The sequence below is a fragment of the Microcebus murinus genome, chromosome 5 (assembly GCF_040939455.1).
Source record: "Microcebus murinus isolate Inina chromosome 5, M.murinus_Inina_mat1.0, whole genome shotgun sequence".
Lineage (NCBI taxonomy): Eukaryota > Metazoa > Chordata > Mammalia > Primates > Cheirogaleidae > Microcebus > Microcebus murinus.
In genome coordinates, this window is record NC_134108.1 from 51,620,450 (window position 1) to 51,638,187 (window position 17,738).

Below are 17,738 nucleotides of genomic sequence, written 5' to 3' on the forward strand. Positions count from 1 at the left end.
TTGTTCTGCCATCTCTGTGCTGGGGGACTTCCTTTAAGGATAAGACGTCTGCTCTTTGCTTGTAGGATTTGCCAGGTACATTTTAGAAGGGAAGGCCAAGTTGCATGTTCAGCCCTGCTCCCTGAAGACCAACATATCTTTCAGACAAGAGACATCCTCAAGAAGCTTAGCTCAGGTACCCTCTCTAAAGACCAGAAATGATGCAATGCATTTCCCCTCCTTTTCACCATGCCACCCTCCTCCTTTCCCTCCAGCCCCCAAGCATGCCAAACAGAGAACAGTCTCCTTTCATGCAGAAAACCACAGGGTGTGGCTGATATTGCAAGAACAACATGTTTTGGGGTTATTTCCACTCAGTTGTCTTCAATGATATTGATTGCACAGTGCAGGAAACCCAAGTTCAGACCGAGAGTCAGGAATTTCAGGATTCTTTATTGAGCCTAGCTACATACTGCTTAGAGTCTAGGCACAAACAGCCTTGCTTTTCCTTGTTTGCAAAGCAGGGATAATGATACTCACCCAACTCAGGGGCTCATGTATGGGCTAATTAACGACTGCACCATGCTAACTATAAAGATGTTTCATGGTACAGGCAGGTAACACAGCCCTTTAGGAATGATACATATTAATTATACTGTGTTAGAGCCCAGCACAGCTGTGTCTGTCAGTCACTCTGAGGAAGGCAGTTTAAGCAGATCTACCTTATTTCATTTCCATGATTATATATTTGCTTTTGGGTTTCTGCTCTAAACTCATCTTTTTAATAGTGCAGAAGTATTTTATTTATATTTCTTCTTCAGCTCTTTATATATGGTGGACTTTTCAGTCAGCTCAGGGAAGGCATGGCATGCTGAGAGTTATTTTAAATTTTTCTGGGTGTGCCATAGAGCCTGTGTTTACCAGGCTGTTGTTGGACAGGCTGGAGAGCAGTGACTGCACCCACACCTCAGGGACCAACGGCAAGAAGAAAGCGTCTTGTCCCTGAGGAAAATCCAGGACTTGGCCTGACAGCCTGAATGCTAAGCATGGGTGCTCCCCCACCCACTACCCAGCCAGCACAGGTGACAGCTTTATAGCATAAATGAGATTCACTACCTCTGCCTGTAACTCTCTCAGGGCTTCTCATCAGAGTTAGTCTTCATGGGCCTTGGGGCAGAGTTGCCAAAGCTGTTGGATACGAAACTGCTTCCTAACAAAAAATATCAAATTTCTGTTATGTAAGATAGCTACAACAAAAGACTTTTTTTTTTTCTTTTAATGCTATTAACTAGGGCAGTGGATGAGAAGATTGTGGCACAAGGGAACAAAACAGGTTTTGGGCTTGACTGCCTAAGAAGTTTTGCAGTGATGGTTAATCCCAACAGTTATAAAACTGTAGAAAAGAGAGGCAATGTCCTCTTCTTATTGTGTCAAATTGAAATTAGTAAATCAAACCAAATTTAAAAATTGAACATACTCCTGAATACCTTCTAAGTATTAAGTAGTCCTTGAGAAATAATTAAGGAAATTAAGTTGAAAGTAAAAGGTACAGAGAAAACATTTATTTGTTCATTCTAGAAATATTTATTGAGCACCTAATATGTGTCAGACATCATGCAAGGAATGGGGAGATGGCAGTGAACAAAAGAAACAAAAATCTCTGCTTCCTGGCATTCATATTGTTGGGGGAAAAGACAGACAAGAAACAAGCAAACAAACAAGCAGGAAAACACTGTACAGCAATATGTGTTATGCAGATAATTCATGTAGGTTGAGGTGATAGTGTCTGAGTGGCCTTTCTGCCAAGGTGACATTTAAGCTAAGAAGGATAAGAAGGAATCCGTTCCATGAGGACTGGGGCAAGTGCATTCTAGGCCAAGAAAACAGGTAACACCACATTCTCACGGCAAGAAACAGTTCTGTTCAAGTAACTGCCCCTGTGTGACTGGGGCGGAGGGAGGCGTGGTGGTGGAGAGAGGGGCTAGAGAGCCAGGCGGGCCTCTAAACCTGCAGAGAGACTGGAGATGTCTTTTCTAAGTGTGTGGAAAGCCCTTGGAGAGTTACAAGCAGAGGAGTAGTAGGATCTGATTATGCTATAAAAAGATAATTTGCATTTTTGTGGATTGGGAAATTTTAGATTGTGTTGAGTAACAAGATAGTCATGGCCAAACAGTACTTTGTACACGTCTGGATGTTAGATTTATGGTGTTTAACTCATCCTGGCCCTTCGACATCCACTGGTTTTCTGTTGACTTCCTACCCTAATTTTGTCAGTGGGTTACTCCAAAACCACACTCTTCTCATTCATCAGTTCTCCCCTTGGACCCATTTTTGGGTAACTTTATTTCTTTCTCCATAAAGAAAAGTGACTCGTCAACATGAATTTCTTCTTGTGCCAACTTTACATTCTGAAACTTCCTCTTAGTTTGAGAAGATACGTCTCTCCTCCTCTCCAAAACTGTGGTCCACCTGTGTTCCAAGAGCCTCCTCTCAACGAATATGCATCTCCCAAATTGTTCCTTCATTCTGAGGCATTTTTAGCATCGTCCTTTCTCCTTTTTGATCTTTTCTGCTTCTAAAACTGCCTGGTCTCTCCTGTCTTAAGAAGCAGCCCTTCCCTTAACTATGCTACCCCTCTGGCAGCCATTATCCTTTCAATTCTCAGGTGCTGCCTCAGCTTCAACCTGCAAATGAATCTCAGGCTCCCTTCCCAGTTCCTACTGCTTATCTTACTCTGCTCCCATACCCTTCCAGAACTGCACAAATTCAACAATATCCTTCTTCTTGCCAATTCCAATATCTTCTTCATCTTACCTATTTTTAAAATTTCCTCTTTTACTTTTTAACTTCTACTCGTGTGAATTAGTATGTTTCTCTTTTTCAGTTTAATCTTTCATTCTAAGTCTGTCATCATTTATTCAACACTTACAGATGCCTGGCAGCTAAGTGTGATTCTGTACAACCTCCCCACTGCCAGTCTTTCTATGCACTTATTACAGATCCACAATCCTTTATAAAAAGCTCACTGGAGCCAGAAGCATTTTAAAAGTAAGAATCTTCGGATTTTGGAAAAGTAATTTGTTCACATGTCGTAATAATATTTCTGCAGCAAAACTGTACGGCTGTTCACTGTAAGTGGGATCATTAAAGATACTAAATGACCTTATACCACCAGTTCAGGTCAGGTTTTGTTGCCAAATGAATTTTGATATTAATTTACCCCAAAAAAGGTAAAAGAAAAACTTTGAAAGTCTTCAGTTTCTAATTTCTTCTGATGATATTCTAAATCTATCTCTGTACTGCTTTCTCTCTGTTAGTCTACAACTTTCTACCTGGTTTTTGAGTTACTACTTCAAAATCAACATTTTCTAAGAAGAATAAATATATTTGTCCTGACAAGCAGATTCTCTTTCCGAAGAATTTTATTTGTTACCAGGAACATCATTTTTTCAGCCTCCTACACTAAAATCTTAAAATATATTTTTTTAGATTTTTTAAAATTTATTTTAAAATTTCAGAATATTATGGGGGTAAAATCTTAAAAACTCTTTTTTTCCATTCACTTTTGTTCCTACATGTAATATATCATCAAATCTCTTGACTTCATTCCATTCAAGAGCCCTTATCTTGGCCTGGCGCTGTGGCTCACGCCTGTAATCCTAGCTCTTGGGAGGCCGAGGCGGGCAGATTGCTCAAGGTCAGGAGTTCGAAACCAGCCTGAGCAAGAGCGAGACCCCGTCTCTACTATAAATAGAAAGAAATTAATTGGCCAATTGATATATATATATAAAAAATTAGCCGGGCATGGTGGCACATGCCTGTAGTCCCAGCTACCCAGGAGGCTGAGGCAGAAGGATCACTTGAGCCCAGGAGTTTGAGGTTGCTGTGAGCTAGGCTGACGCCACGGCACTCACTCTAGCCTGGGCAACAAAGCGAGACTCTGTCTCAAAAAAAAAAAAAAAAGAACCCTTATCTTAATACAAATCCATATTGTTTTAGCAACCTCTTGGCCAGTTTCTGAGCTTTCAGTTCTCTTTTTATTTCTCTCTATCCAATTCCTCCATCACACCAGGAATACCAATGTCACTGTCTCTGAAATATTTCATTTATCATGAATACTTATTTGCTCAACAAATTACAATAATTTCTTCGACTGAATTTAAAGATTGGACCCCACCCCACCTATATTCCTTAAAAAATTCTACTTTTTAAGATTTCTTTCTGTATCATTCTCTCTAGCCAAACACATTCTACTTTGGTTAACTTATCCTCTGATGTTCAACTGGCAGCTTGATTCTGACACCTTTCCCAATTATAAGAAAGAATAATATAGCATTAAATTCAATTAATATACTGTATCTTATTTTTTTTAAGTCTTAAATAAAATTAGTTTGTCATTTCTTCTAGGCTTGGTTTAGGCTAAATTGTTGGTAATTTATGTGACTGAGTGAGTTAATATACTTCCAACGATTCCTTTTCATTCCCTTCCATTTTTTTGGAAAGAAGAAACTCCCAAGTTACCTCATTAACAAGCATGAAGTGAATAAATAGATAACACATGTACCAAACATAAGGAACAAGGGCTAAGCCACTGGCAGAATGCTAGTATTAAAATTGCAGAAGCACTAGAGACATTTAGTGATCTTCAAATGAATACTGGGCACAGGAAGTATTTGAATCCCTTTCTTTATTTGTATATTTTGACCTTCCAGTGCTTCTTTCCTTTTCTCCTATAATCTACCTACTCATTCCTTCCTTATTATTTATGCTGTGAAAACATGCAATGCTCCATTTAGTACTTTGGGTGACAGCCATTGAATATTACAACCCTGAAAATGCTTGCTATTTTAAATATCATTTTTTAAAAAGATGAAAGTAGAGAAGACAACTCATGACAAGATCAGCTAGCCACACAGGAAGGTCAGAATATTAATGTATTCAAGTACCCCATGCCTCAGTAATTTCAACCTGAATACTATTCTGTTCAGTGACTTCACAAATGACTAGAAGGAAGTGATGAACCTAGATATGTCAGGTTGCTAATGCACAGAGAGATAAGAATAAAATTCAAAACAATTTATTAAATTTAAGACGGATTCTATAAACTTAAGGAAGTCCAATAGGAACAAGCAGCTTACTCAGATTTAAAGAGTAATTACATTGATGTAACAGACAAGTTGGCTAAGTAAAAATACAGCAAAAAAGACCTGTAAGGGCAGGTCGGGGGAGAATAAATAATGAGTTAACGATAGTCAATAGTGTGATAAAGTTTCTTTTAAAAGGCAATATGATAATGAGATGAATTAATAAAATTGTTACATAAAATCACAGAAACTAGAGGTGGAAGAATATTATACATAATGTATTCCAATTGTTTTCTTTTTTTTCTTTTTTTTTTTTGAGAGACAGTCTCACTTTGTTGCCCAGGCTAGAGTGAGTGCCGTGGCATCAGCCTAGCTCACAGCAACCTCAAACTCCTGGGCTCAAGCAATCCTCCTGCCTCAGCCTCCCGAGTAGCTGGGACTACAGGCATGTGCCACCATGCCCGGCTAATTTTTTGTATATATATTTTTAGTTGGTCAATTAATTTCTATTTTTAGTAGAGACGGGGTCTCGCTCAGGCTGGTTTCGAACTCCTGAGACCTCAAGCAATCTACCCGCCTTGGCCTCCCAGAGTGCTAGGATTACAGGCGTGAACCACCGCACCCAGCCTGTTTTCTAGATTTTTTTTCAGCAAGTACATTATTTTATTCAAAAGAAATTTATGCAGATTCAGCCATATGTCAAAAACAAATAAAAGGGAGGTTCTCTGAGTGAAGATAGGGCATGAGGCTTGCAAGCCTGAGTTTCTCCCATTCAGCTTTCTCTGCTCCCCTGCTGCAGCCTCTGAGGCCCCTCAGAGGGATGCCTACAGCTTCACACAGCACTAATTCCCTCCCCTAATTTACAGATACAAAAGCTGGTGCCCAGGAAGGATAAATGACTTCACCAAAGGCATTACAGATGGTCTAGAGGAGAGCTGAAATCAGAGCACTGGTCTTCTGACTACATTCAGTGCTTTATGATTCATTCTTCTAGTCATGGCAATTGCCTGTATTGGGTATCTTCTATATGCCAGGCACTGCAGTAGGTGGGAATCAGATGTGAGTCCCCTGCCCTAGAGAAGCTAATGGTCTCGTGGAAAAGAGATATAATTTCTGAATAATAAAATGGAGGAATTACTTGGGATATTACTAAATTCCATGAGAACGTGTGAGATATCAGACAATACCAACTGGGAATTAGGGGAACTTCACAAATGAAATAATATTTAATCAGAGTTTTAGAAATGAAGACATGTTGATCAGGTATAATTTTTGTGTTCACAGATACTTACTAGATTACTATAGCCAGTTTGGGTTAGTACAGTTTTAAAATAAAATAGGAAGCCAAAGAATGTTTTTTTTTAAGGGTTTTTAAAATTTTTTATAACGTATATTGTCATTTTATAAAATATCTGAAAAAGGCCTGGCGCGGTGGCTCCATGTCCATAATCCTAGCACTCTGGCAAGCCAGGCAGGAGGATTGCCTGCATTCAAGAGTTCAAGACCGGTCTGAGCAAGAGTGAGACCTCGTCTCTACTAAAAATAGAAAAAATTAGCCAGGTATGGTGGTGTGCGCCTGTAATTCCAGCTACTCAGGAGGCTGAGGCAGGAGGATCGCTCTGGAGTTTGAGGTTGCTGTAAGCTAGGCTGATTCCATGACACTCTAGCCCAGGCAACAACAGTGATACTTGGTCTCAAAAAAAAAAAATTTTTTTTTGAATTAACATATACATTATGGTGAAACATCACTTAATTCCCTAAATTCTTAGAAGCTAACCCTTGGAAGAAGTATTTTGATATTCCTTTTAATTATTTTAGGCAAAATTAATGAAAGAATTGAAGGGCAAAGTCCTCTGCACTGGTTTGAATGGTACAATCATCAAAAGGGAGATGCTTTAAGTTAGGAGTTTTAGCATCAGTGCCAAAAACAATCCCTACTTCCCTCATTTTCTAAATTGGGAAATCTTCATTTTGAGATTCTAATAAAACAAAATCAAATAGGAAAAAGTTCCTTATTATTTAGGGCTCTTATTCACTGAATAGCATGTTAACTTTCAGGTTTCTAAGATCTTCATTCAAAGTCAAGCAGGGCATTAGGTTAGACAGGTCCAGTGTTTACTGAGATGGCCCAGTTTGCCTTGCAGTTATTCATTTTAGTTGCATTTGTCATAATCACAGAGATCTTTCCTAGTCAAAAAGTTATCACAGAGGTTCTAAGCATTTAAGTTAGAGTTGTCTGTTTGTCCTCCAGTCACAAATTTTAGTTTTCCTCCTCCATTTCTTCCATGTGGCTGGTTGGAAATATTGAAATTATTCTCTGGTAGCTGATAATTAACCAGTAATTCCAATAATTAGCAAAAGACATGAATCAATGCATAGTGACTTTTTGGGCCTATCTATAGTGTTTGACTAAAGCTGCCAAAAGAGAGAGCCATCAGACACAATGGCAGAGTGAAATCAAAGCTCCACTAACAAGCAATGACAGTAAAATCAATAGTGATGGAAATAAACAGAATAAGTAAAACACCAAATATTTTCCCTCTAGCCTTCAATGCAAGAAATATCTAAAAGGGTTTATCTGACTGATGTGGTCAGCAAATGGCCAACATAAAATGTTTTATTCCATCTTCAACTATCACTTTAGCACTAAGGTGATTTACAAAAGTATGCTTATGGGTATGTAAATGTGTATACACACACATCCATATATACACATACAAACATATATATTTTTTAAATCAATTACCTATTTCATTAAATTATGAATTATATTCTAATTAGTACTCTGAGAGGGGGAAAAAAAGAATAGATCAGGAGTTTACAGGGCATACTTTTTCCTAGAGCACATTACAAAACTAGGCTGACATACATTTTATACCTTCTATCCAATAGCTTCAGAGCTATCATGTGCAAAGCCAAGCAAATGTATACTATTAAATGTGGAGAAGAGAGGGATGAAAACACATCAAAGATGAGTTCAGACTGGTGGTGAGGCCACGTCATCTTACAGAGTAGCACAGAAGAATTAATACTAAAACAACACACTGGCTTTTACAAACAGGAATTGAGGATCGTGAGGGTTAACGTCAACAAGGTTAAGAACTTGATTCACCTCTCAATCTTAAGACAACATCACCTGTGAAATCCAATGCACAAAAAGCAATTCTGAGCTGTTAATGCAGAATCTTAAACTAATCATCCCATTTCTCAAAGCATCTTTATGTGATTTATTATTATCTGATTCAAATAAGAACTTAGTATACTGCAAATGAACCCAGGTCACAGGAAAGTGGATTTTGAGAGACTTTAAAGTAGCTTTGTTCTTTTTCCAGCATTAGAGGGTCTGAAAAGCCTAGCGTAGAGAGGACTAAGTCTCAGAGAACACTACCCAGCAGGAACCACCTTTGCTGGCATTTACTTTGCTAGTTAAACTCTAACCAATTGCAAAAAAAAAAAAATCATTTAACACAAAGAGGAAAAAAAGCATAGCTAAATAATCATCTTCATAGATAGTGGCCAGGATATTTTCAAATATATGAGACTAAAATATTTGATTAGCCCTGCATAATAGCCACAGATACTGATTCACAATCATGTACCTCGTATGCATACATTATTAAAGAGACACTGGACAAATCAGTGACACAGGAGGAGTTCCTCAGCAAGGACTTACCTCAAGATCCCGGTCATAGTACCTGTTTCTGGGATTTTCATTTCTATTCCGGGAGTCAGGACACCTATTCCGAGAGTCAATATTCCTGCTGCGATTATTAGCACACCCATTACACCTGCCACAGCCACACCCACAGCAGGTTGAACCCCCCATGGAGGGTCTGGATTGGAGCAGCCTTCAGGTCTCCCCAAGGGAGAATAATAAGAATTGTAGAAAAGCTGGAGTGTCCAGAGCTACATGCACAGCCAGATATGTTTCCAATAGTCCCAAATATAGTCAGTGCAGCCAGTGGCTTTTGTTCTTGACAAAAGAAAAGATCCCCAATTAGGGATTTCTGACCAAACCAAATATTCTATTACGATTAGGAAAGACCCTTCATCAATTCAAAAAAAGACAAACCCCCAATTTTTCATCCTTCCAGCCCAAACAATGATATGATCCTCTCTTGATGGCCTCAGGAAAACAAATGAGCATCGCTGACCAGAGACTCCTCTTTATTATGGGGATGATGTCACCAGAGCTTTAATTTTCTCCTGTACTGCATTAGCTGGTAGGAATTCAGCTTGAAATTTAAGGATGTCAGAGAACAATAATAGTAATTACCACTTATATAGAGCTTTGTATTTGCCACATGGTTTAGAATCATTAGTGATTCCTTCTAGCCAGATGGGCACGCTGGTGAGGATGACCACAAACCACCCAGGTATTCCTGCAGGAAAGGGACCTGTCTTGACTAAAGCTGGAAACAGGATCCCAAAGGACTTCATTTAAATGTTTTTGGTCTCTGATTCTTTTAAGACTGTTATAAATGTTTTTAATGCAAAGAACAATAAATTCATTTGAACAAAGGGATTGAAAGATGCACAGAACTGGGGTGAGTGAGAGGGGAGAGCATTTCAGTTACTCTTCTGAGAACTTCATTTAATTCCACGGCATATGAATGGCCACAAAACATTATTTCAAAAGCCCTACTCCTATCCTCATCTCCTCTGATCCCCCCTCTAGAGTAAGGACAGAGACACATTTCTAGGTTTTTCATAATTTAACAGCTCCTTCCACACACAATCCCCCCACCCACCAAACGCATAACAAATTATTATTCGGATTGGATAACAGAACACTAAAGTATTTTTTTAAAAAATACAATGAAGATAAAAATGTCCCATATAGAAACACAAGTTCTGTATTCTGAATACCAATGATTATCACTTTATCACATCTTTAGCAAGATAAAGAACCCAATACAAAAACATACAAAGAACATGAAAACATAATTCACTGAAGAAGTACAAATAGCCAATAAACATCAAAAAAAAGCTGAACTGTAATTTAAATAATGAGATATTAACACGTTGGAAAAATGAAAAAGATTGATTATATACAGTATTCATAAAGTGGTAGGAAAATAGGCACATGAATTCACTGTTGAGAGCATAAGTTGACAAAATATTTTTATGGGCAATTTGATAGAATCTTTAACATTTAAAAATATGTATGCTTCTGATTCAGCAATTTCACTTCTAGGGAATTTATCCCACAGAAATAGCTAACAAAAGAAGCAGAGAGACAGGGCTATTTATAAAGAAAAATAGTGGAAACAACTTCAATGTCCATAAGTAAAGACTGGTAAAATATAAGATAGTACATCCATCATATTTTTTCATCCATCATATTATACATAGGGAATACTACTTAGCAATTCAAAAGAGGAGTATTTATAGTAACTTACTTGGAAAGATGATAAAGATTTCTTAGAGAAGAAAACCGCAAATGGACTAACTCTGTTTGTATAAATGCATAGGAAGAATGTCCAAAGGGGCACATACCAAAATTATTACCTCTCAGGGTGAAGACAGAATTTAAGTCTTTATTTTGTATGTTTCAGTACTGTTGTAATTTTTTTTGCAGCAAGTAAATATAATATTTAGACAATAAATAAATAAATATATGACAAAGAAAAAAAACACCTACAACAGATAAAGCCTTCTAATTTGTGTTAATACAGGAAATGGACTGGCTGATATATATTTATATGTTTATTTATATGTATGTAAATAAATAGCACCCACAGTCACTACCTCAAATAAAGACAGCACCTATACTTGAGGGAAAGAAAAACAAATCATTCATTGAGCTTTCCTGTTGCATGCTGGTGACCATGATACCTTCAAATGGAAGTTATCGCAAATAGACATGGATAACCTGGATTTTTCCAAAGCTGGCTATACATAGGCAATCGATTTTTTTCTTACACCAGATATTTAGCTTTTATGAAAAAAAAACCAACTGGTATGCCATATTCTACTATGTCTAATGCCACACTTAGGATACCAAAGCAACATCCTCCAGCCTAGAGAATGCACAACTTGTGAACCCCATATGTTTGGAAAGGCAGCTCTTGCTGCACTCAATATCAGGCTTTTTTTAGAGACAATGAATTTCTCCCTATGTTACTGTGTACTATGTAAACTTTGATCTTGGCAACTCCACAGCACAAGTGCTGGAGGCGGAAGGTGGAGTCATGCTCTGGAAACTGCCACATTCTCTTCCTGTTGCCTACACATGGCTTATTTATGTATGCATGTATTTGGTGAGATTTCCTGCTCTACTTTTGAAAGCCTAAACAAAGATAAAATTCATACTGGAGCTGAAATGCTACACATTTGCAATAGCATTGTTTTCTACTACTTTCTTTTACTACAAATACATGCATTTCATTCACACAAAATTTATAAATAATGTTCTGGTCATACAAATCAGTCTGACCTTCAAGGCCTTCTAGTCTAATAAGGAAGGAGACTTGTAAATCAGTATAGCAAGTACTAAGTTCAAGGTACATTCAAGTTAAATGGCAATACAAAGAGGAAAATGAACAACTTTTCTGGGGCAAAAGCCACAAAGAGCTATTTGAGCAGGATCTTAGAGGATGTGTAGAAGTGTGCAGCGTTATAAAAAGTGGAAAGACTTTCTGGGCATGAAAAAGAATCTATGCAAAGGCAGTAGAATGTCCCCTTAAAGAAACTTGGGAACAACAGTAGCTTTCTCAGATAATGCAATCAGGACTGGTATAGTTTACAGCATATCAGAGAATCATAAAAAATTAAACATGCATACCTAAGCCATTTCAATTTAACTTTAATTACAATATAACTTAAATTATTCTTCCATTTTTAGAAAGTTTTTGAATAGGCAATACTTTCACATAGCTCAAAAATAAAAATATTAAAAAGTACACAGTAAAAAGCTTGTATTTCCTGTCTGTTCATTTCCCTTTACCCCTATCATAGGTAATTATTATTAGTTTTTAATGTATACTTCCATAGTTTCTTAATGTATCTATAAATATATATATATACACATATATATATTCTATTCCTTTACTTTTCTACACAAATTCTAACATGTGTACACATTGCTGTCTATCTTGCATTTCCACTACCCGCCGCAGCCCCTAGCAGTGTATTTAGCCTTTTAGACCAGTACTGACAGATCACAGAGAGACTTCTGCCACACAGACACCACGGGAAGGGCTGAGAGATTGAAGCTGGGTACTAGATCTACCTATGCAGGTAGGATAGAAACCAGGGTGAGGTGAAATGATGGCAAGATCTGACCGATGATGAAAACAGAGATTTGGACCTACTATGGGGTAGGTGCATGGGCTAAGCAGTCTCTAATCACAATACCAAATGGAACAGGTAATTTAAAATGAGGTCTCAATAGGAAAGCAGAATGTAATGTTCAGGTGTCCATATGGATGATGCTCATAAGTCCTTCAAGTAAGTCACACCTTTGGTTTGAATATTTGTCCCCTGCAAAACTCATCCTGAAATTTAATCCCCAATGTAGCAGTATTGAGAGATGGGGCCTTTAAGAAGTGATATGATCATGAGGGCCATTCATGGATTAATGGATTAATGGATTATTATGGGAGGGGACTGGAGGCTTTATAAGAAGAAGAGCGACCTGAGCTGGCATGTTAGCACGTTCAGCCCCCTTGCCAAGTCATGCTGTGTGCTGCCTCGGGATTCTGCGGAGAGTCCCCATAAGCAGGAAGGCTCTCGTTTGCGGCCCCTTGACCTTGGACTTCTTAGCCTCCAGAACCGTATGAAAGAAATGTCAGGTTGAAATTCCATTCTGTTATAAGCAGCAGAAAAAAGGCTAAAACAATTCATAAATGTCCCTATCTTAGGACTAGGGTTGGGGGTTGGGCTTCAGGATTTGGGGAGGTCTTAACTTCTTGCTGGATGATTTTAGAAGACTCGTTGGTGAGCATAGCAGCCTGGGTGCCTTAGACATGATGCGGGAGCCCCGTGATCAACGTTCATGTGCTGTGTCGTATAACAGCCCAACATGGAGGAGACACAACACATGGCCCACGGGATGTGGGAGGCATGGGATAGGGTTAATGAGTCTGAGGCTCCTTAAATACTTTAGATTTTGAACTGGGTCTCATCCAAGAAAGAAGGTGAGGTTGGGGACTGGGCATTCAGTGAAAAACCAGTGGATCCTGTGATGAGAGAGAAAAAGGAGAGCGAATAGAAGAGGAAAGGGAAATGGGATAGAGAGATATATCACCTCCCTAAGTGGTCAACCACCTAGGAAACATGAAAAATGAAAGTATTAGAAAATGTTTTTTCCTCTTTGCTACCTCAACAAGTGCATGTTGAATTGAATTGTTATACTCATCAACTAACCTAGAATAACCAGGCTAGAAATTGGGAAACATGCCACCTTGACAATCATAAGATTAATGGGGCAATGAAAAGGCTGCCAGAAGCAGTTGGGGTAGAACCATCTCTTAGATAGTTGAAAATAAAGCAAAAACCTGTCTGTTTTGTATGATTTGGGAGCATCTTAATCTCAGGAGTGAGACTAGAGATTCACAGATGACTCCTGAACAATGGAGCAGGGAAAAACATAGCGGAGAACTAAGATTTGGACAAGTGACATCTTGTCCAAATTGAAAGGAGCAGCAATGATTTAGCAAGCTTTATTCTCCTCTGCTGATTATGATTACTTTTGTTTTGTGGGGAAAGACAGGCTTATTTTTCTTTTTGAAAAGTACACACACACACACACACACACACACACACACACACACACTCACTCTTATGCACACATATGCCCTGTTAGAAAATAGGAAATAGCAGCTTTATCCAGGTCACCAAGAAGGAAAAGATCAAAATAGTTAAAGCAAAAAGAGGTTTTTTGCTTGAATTAATAATATAATTGCTGTTTATTCCATTTTACTTGTTTGAATATGGCTCCAGAATGATTGAAAATATGACAATTTAATTTATAACTACTATAGTCACAATTTTCCAGATCAAAATAAGTGATTAGAATTGAAGAGGAATTAAAATATTTTTATACTAGAAATCATTGAAATTCTCATTAAGGTAATTTGTCCTCTTTGATGATGCTATATTTTAATTAATAATACACATTGATTAATATTCTTGTCCTATATTTTAGAGAAATGCTTTAATTCATAAAAGGTATTCTTCCATGTCCTATAGTGGAATTAAGATATTTTATTCCCAAAACGAATTAAGCAGTAAACATAACATATTAAATATAAGTAGATACATGAAAATAAATACAATAAAACACATAATAATCTACAATGTTAATTCTCTCTTATATGCAAAGATTTATTCAATTCATGATTGTTGCATGATACATAATATATTTTCATTTAATAAGACTTTCTTATGCAAAGTATAAATATTTTAAATAAACATATCTGCTACTCTAAGAATAGCTAAAGATTCAATATAACTATTTAAAGGAAAAATTGTTTTATATAAATGAATATACAATTTTTGGTGATTTTTCTACCTTAAGATATATAATTAATTCTAGTAATATTCTAATTTATAGTTATACTTTTTACCCTAGTTGTATATATATTGAGAGGCAATATTATATTTATAATTATAAATCCATATTTCCATTTATACAAGTAGGTATAGTAAATGTCTTCTTATTTTAATTGAAGGATTCAATATGTTAATAGTATTGTCAGCTTTAAGAAATGTTATAGTATGTTAAAATTAGCAACAAATAAACAAATACAATAACATAGAACATATAGAGCAGATATAGAGAATGGGTGAATTTTGTTGTTTTGGGAAATGCAAATTGCTTAACTTCATTGCATATAAAATATTTGAATATTTCTTTGAATAAATAGATATAACTGAGAGGGCTAGATCAACTCAGGGATCTTAAAAAGAATGAATGGCTTTCTGCCTGGGAAAGGCCATTGGTGGTCCTGTCATAATTCCCTCAGTAAATCTGACTCTTGCAGGAAATGAACAGGCTCACCAGGGAGAGTAGACTAAGATAAGGGTGATTTGGAAGGTATGGGAGGTTCCCCAACATCTTGGAACTCACTAAGTGGAGTTAACAGCTGTTCCCCAATAACTCTGGCCTGGACAGTGGTGGGGTGTGTGTGTTGGGGGAAGTCTTGCATTTCTGAGCTAATGTTCCCCTCTCAGCCACAATCTCAAGAGACAGACATTTTCAAACACATCAGTGGGGAAGAGAAAGGCTATCATTTTGCCTCTTCCCTTCTTCCATCTCTAGTATGATATGCAAAGAGTGAGAAAAATTAAGAGAGCCAGGGCTCAAGAGAGAAAAAATGAGAGAAAGGGAAGGGAGAAGAGATGACAGACGGGAAGAGAGGAAGAGAGGGTAAGGTGAGAGAGAGGGAGGGAGACAACAAGCAGATCCAGAAGTAGACCCCAAGCCAGTTCTTCCTGTTGTAGGCATTTTGACCATCCCTGAGGGGCAGGGCGTGGTACAGAGTAGAGAGTAGGGAGGTGCCTGGCTGACCCCATTCCAGTTGCCACTTGGAGACAGTGTAGCCTAAACCACACTCTGCCTCTGCTTGCCCCCTCCTTTGAGTTCCTGCCTTTCTTCTACCTGCCCTGGCTCCAATCCTACATCAAGATCCAGTTAGACTCTATGCAGCCCCAGGCCTCTTCCTTTTCCCTTCTCCAATTGACCTCCTCATCCCTTCCCTGGCCTCCTTGGCTTGGCCTTGAGGCCCCTCCTTGTGCAACCTAGCACCCAGGGCTCCTTCGCTTCAATGTAGGAGAGCAAGTGAGGGCCACGAAGACCATGTCCACATCAGTGCTGTGAGCGAGACACCCATGGCTGCAGTGCTAACTGTACTACACAGCAAGGGAGGGGGACTGCAGACCCTTCCTTGTCACGTGCCTCAGGGAATTTACTTTTTGCCCCGATTCTGAATGCTGCCACAGACTGTTTCCTGGACTTCAGCAAACATCACAGGATATTTAAATGCATTATGCTTACAATTTAGGAAAATCAGAAAGAAAAAAGATCAAACAACCCTATGAAAAAGTGGGCAAAGAAAAAAGAAAGTGGGCAAAGGACATGAAAAGAAACTTTTCAAAAGAAGACAGACTAAAGGCCTACAAACCTATGAAAAAATGCTCAACATCTCTAATCATCAGGGAAATGCAAATCAAAATCACAATGAGATATCACTTATCCCCAGTGAGGATGGCCTTTATCAAAAAGTCCCAAAACAATAAATGTTGGGGTGGATGCGGAGAGATAGGAACACTCCTACACTGCTGGTGGGACTGCAAACTAGTGCAACCTCTGTGAAAGGCAATATGGAGATACCTCAAAGAGCTACAAGTAGGTCTACTATTTGATCCAGCAATCCCATTACTGGGCATCTACCCAAAAGAACAAAAGACATTCTATCAAAAAGACATCTATACTCAAATGTTTATAGCATCACAATTCAAAATTGCAAAGATGTGGAAACAATCCAAGTGCCCATCAATACATTAGGGGATTAATAAAATGTGGTATATGTATACCATGGGGTACTATTCAGCTATAAGAAACAATGATGATGAGATAGCACCTCTTGTATTTTCCTGGATAGACCTGGAGCCCATTCTACTAAGTGAAGTATCACAAGAATGGAAAAACAAGCATCACTTGTACTCACCATCAAATTGGTATTAGCTGATCAATAGTTAAGTACATATATAGTAATAATATTCATCGGGTGTCAGGTAGGTGGGAGGGGGGAGGAGCGGATGGGTATATTCACACATAATGGGTGCAGTGTGGTCTGTCTGGGGGATGGACACGCTTGAAGCTCTTTCTCAGGTGGGGCAAGGGCAATATTTGTAACCTAAACATTTGTACCCCTGTAATATGTTGAAATTAAAAAAAATTTAAAAATAAATTATAAAATACATAATTATTAAAGGACAAATATAGGAAATAACTTGAAATCCTAGCTAGGGTCAGTGGCTTTATCAGGTTTTTTGTTTTTCATTTTTCCTGTTATAAACTATATCTTATAAAAAGGAGAAGAATGTGAAACCAATTTAAAAGTATACAGTATATTTAGCCAGGTTATTTAATTTTTTAATTTAAATTTGACCTTTTTAGTTCAACATTTATAAAATTTTATTTTATATTTCTGATACTTTTATTGATATTATGCTATTTTGAGTTAGAAAGCATTCTGTATGAATTCTGTAAGCATTCTGTATACCTACTTTTGTCATGTCCTAATGAAATATAAAATATGAGCTAATAGTCTCATCATGTCCTTTTTCTTAACTGCTTTCCATCACTGAGTTTTAAAATTTTTATTTTTAATTGTGGTAAAATACACATAACAAAATTCACCATCTTAATCATTTTTAACTATACAGATCAATAGTGCTAAGTACATTCATACTGTCATACAACCAATCTCCAGAACTCTTTCTACCTTGCACTAAGTAATTTTTTTTTACTTTTGATATACAGCATTACTAAAGCAAATGTCATTTGGAGTCAGGGAGAGGATTTATTTCATGACAAAATATCTTTCACTACTAACCCTTACTGATCTTGTAAGTTATAACAAAAAATGTATTATACAACCGTCAAGGCCTGGCAGCTAAACCAGCTGTCACTGCCCCTGTGACTAAGAACATCATCCTACTTGC

General features: G+C 37.6%; 1 protein-coding gene across 1 annotated transcript in view; it reads right to left on the bottom strand.

The window, feature by feature from the left end:
- The window catches only part of CRYBG1 (crystallin beta-gamma domain containing 1), a 188,576-nt gene that overhangs the window by 95,717 nt on the left and 75,121 nt on the right, over positions 1 to 17,738 (bottom strand). The gene's annotated exons all lie outside the window — the stretch shown is intronic.